The following is a 3,856-nucleotide window of genomic DNA, read 5'->3' as shown; positions in this document are numbered from 1 at the left end:
TTTTTTTTTTTTTTTTTTTTTTTTTTTGCCCTGTGGATTATCCAAGTTGTTTCACTTAGGCCACAGATACAGCCATCAGATAATAATGGCTTTTGGTTTCTACCCATCCAGGCAAAGGTGACAGAGATAAAATGACTACCTCATCACCACTCCCCTCTAAACCATCACCACACCATTCTAAACACTGACTTTAGTGGAAGTTATGCAGTGAACATCCCACACAATGCTTTGAAAATACACCCCCTAGAGTCCTTCTTTTGATCAGTTTCCTGGACTCTTCTCACAACTAAACTAATTTTTTCCTACAGTTAATGTTAACTAATTTACTGTGGGAAGTATCTATGAGCTAACCCTCTCCATGCTCCTCCTTCCAAGAAAAGTTAGTGCTCCACCATAGTGGTTTCCAATACTTGTGCCATAGATTGTCAGTTTCCAAGGGCTTGATCTTGTTCTCTGACAGGTAGGTGAGCATCCCTATGTATCTTATTAAATGAACTGCTCTGCTAAGATACATGTTTGTGTTTCAGAGAAACATAGGCTTAAGCCCTCATTGTGGATGATGGGCCTGATTCAAAACTCCTTAGAAATTAAAGGAAATTTTGCCCAGTGTGGAATACGGGGTACGCCTGCTGTACATATTAACGGAAATCCTTGGTGAGCCACATAAAGCTGTAGTGGCTATTTTACCCGCAACATGTACAAGAGGGCGGAGGGATGGATTTATGTGGATTGCAGCTACTGAGAATCATACATTTTGTAAATTCCACATCTAAAACAGAGAATAAAGTTTAATGAAAAAGTTTTATAGATTTTAAGGCCAGAAAGGACCATTATGATGATCTAGTCTGACCTCAGTCTATCATTTAAAGTGTAAGCTCCCAGGAGCAAAGACCCACTGTCCATGTGTTTTCTGCATACTTGTGGTGCTATAATGTATTAAGAGGATCCGACCCCAGTATTAAAGGAGCCTCAGAAAGGCTAAGAACACAGAGATATATGAGGATGAAAACAACCCAATAACCTGAGTTTTCAAGAATTCATCAGAATCTCCTTTATGTCACTGCACCAGAATGAAGAGGAACTACTTTGATATATTCCAGGCCAGTTTCATCATTGCCAGTTTTTATAGCCATGTGCTCCCAGGCAGGCATTCTTCTGTCCTTGCTGGTTAACTCCTTCCTCACCCTTTCTCTTGTAGCTGAGCGGGCCTGGACTTACACTAAACCCTATAGGCCAAAAACTGCTCAGTGGAAGACCCAACTGAGTGGGAGCATACATGGCTCTATATCACCTCTGTGCTTGCCCAATCCTTGCCAGGCATGGGCCAGGTCAGCTTCCAGTGTAAATTAGAGCTACCTCAGGGCTCCTTTTACCTATGACCAGCTTCAATGGCCCTTCACATGTGACACACTTTCTATGCTGGGTCCATAGGGGGCGGGGTCATCCACAATGGCTCTGCACTACTTGAAGAGTCTTAAAGCACTAGGCCACTCCTCAGCTGATCAGGTTAGCTATAAGTCTGCTTGACAATGCTGAAGTGGAGCAAAGAAGACTTAGTGGTGACCAGGAACTAGTCAAATAAAGGGATCTTTAGCTATTCGTACTGACAGGTGAATGAGTTCCTGGAGCATAAATGGACTGTTCTCTCCTCCTGAAGTACCAGCTTTCCTTCATTTCCTGTCTACTTATTAAAGAGCTTCAATGGTAACTGAAAAAAGACTGTCCAGTAAAGAACACAGCCTTCTGAATATATTTTTTCAAAAAGCAAAATGGGGGGCTTAGAATGGTCTCACAGAAAATGATGAGTCTTCTCATTGAGAAGTGATGAAGATCAATTCACTCATAACAAACTATAAGAGCTTGCATCTTATAGATGCATCTGAAGAAGTGGGGTTTTTTACCCATGAAAGCTTATGCCCAAATAAATCTGTTAGTCTTTAAGGTGCCACCGGACTCCTCGTTGTTTTTGTGGATACTGACTAACACGGCTACCCCCCTGATATAAGAGCTTGGACAATCAGTCCCCCTTTGACTGAATACACTGAGAAGAGCTATAGCAGCTCAAGTGTGTTTTTGTTAGGCACGCTCCTTTTAGGGCAAAGAAACCCACTTTGAGTTTTAACCCACCACTGTGAGTGACACAGGTATAAGGACCGGACTGTTCATGAAAATGCCAGTGAACAAAGATTGCACAGTCAGTCTCTTTGACATCAGTTGGACTACTCATGTAAATAAGTGTTCACTATCGTGAGTAAGTTCAGTCAGGCCTTATGTGATAGTTAATGCTTTGGCAATGGAATTCTGTGGGTTCTGTGCAACGACAGTTTTCTACAGCATTTGTAACAGGTGCAGAGTCAATGCCAGCCATACCTGAGGGCTGTCTACAAGCAGGTCTGGGTTGAGGGTATGTCGCTTGGGAAACAGAAGGCAGCACTACAAACTGCTAGTTGGATGACAGAGCCTCTACTCAGAAGCAGCACAGGCAAGCAGTCACTTACTATGATGATGGGCACCAATGCGAGAATCTGAATAGTAAGTTTGTCCGAAGTTTGGACTGATGGAGCAAGAATGCCCTATAAAAAAAGTCTATCCTCAATTAACTCAACTAGTACACAATGGCTGGATGGAGCTCCCTACCACCGATTGTAGATTATTTACATCAAACTCTGAATCACAAAACTGGTTATTTGTGTTAATGGACTGTAACCTACATTGATTAAAACCTCTTCCATTGTGATTACTCCTAGTTTGGACTTCTGTTCCACATTTGGGCCTCAGCAGATTGAGAGCCCAGCCCTGCCCAGTTTCAGGGCTCTCACTATATGCACTTGATTGAGAAAGTAAATGAAAAATAAATAAATAAATATGGTAGAACCATTGCTGTTTTATTTGGATTATTCCAACAGTGCTAGGGTGACAACAGATAAAGAAATTAGGTTAAGAGCTGCTCTAACAGTAGGTGAATGTGCATTCATATTTAATCCCTTAATTAGATGTATTTAGCAGACAAGATCAACTCGTTGGAGTCCTCAATAGCTACATTTTCTTCTGAAAAGGATAAGCAGCCGGAAAAAGAGAGAAACACACAGAGACAGGCAGACAGACAATGCAGGAGTCAATTTTGCAATCCAAATTCACTAATGACCTTGGAACATATACTGATAGCCAGGAACAACCAGTTGTCCACATATTACTTAAGCACTATTATTGTAAGTCCATATTCACCCATAATGAGATACAGCTCTAGGAAGATCTAATGAGTGTTCTCTGAACAATACCTCAGGAAGATGTGTGAATCATCCTATGTGATTTTACTTGAAAAATAGTCGGTGGGCAGCACGAGGCTGTAAATAAGCACTCAAATGGTCTGTTGTTGGGTTTGTCAGCATGCTATATCAGATAGTATTGGAAGTTTGTTTTGTGCTGTTTACTAGGTCTGTTGGGAAGTGCTCAGGTCATTCTAAAAGGAACACTTCTCTTGGTGCACTGTAAATAATTAGCAGAACCCTCACTAATGTTAACAGCAATTACCATCAAACATCAAGACCAATGTATACACACCAGACCTTGCGGTGAAGACACTGGGATGAGTGTAAAGCAGTAGTTCTCAACCTGTGGCCCATGGACCTCTGGGAGTCTGCAGTCTGTGTCTAAGATTTCCAAAGAGATCCGCACCTCAATTCAAATTTTTTTAGGGGTTCGCAAATGAAAAAAGATTGAGAACCACTGATGTAAAGAACTCACCTATTGTACATACTAGTACACTGGCCTCAGAAAATTGAATACTCCTGTAGTCTCTAAATTCAACTGGAAATAATCCATTAGCTAATTCTCAGAGCAGATGATGGAGTCTCTC

Source organism: Terrapene carolina, unplaced genomic scaffold, assembly GCF_002925995.2.
Source record: "Terrapene carolina triunguis isolate 2854851 unplaced genomic scaffold, T_m_triunguis-2.0 Scaffold112, whole genome shotgun sequence".
Lineage (NCBI taxonomy): Eukaryota > Metazoa > Chordata > Testudines > Emydidae > Terrapene > Terrapene triunguis.
This window is presented reverse-complemented; position numbering follows the sequence as displayed.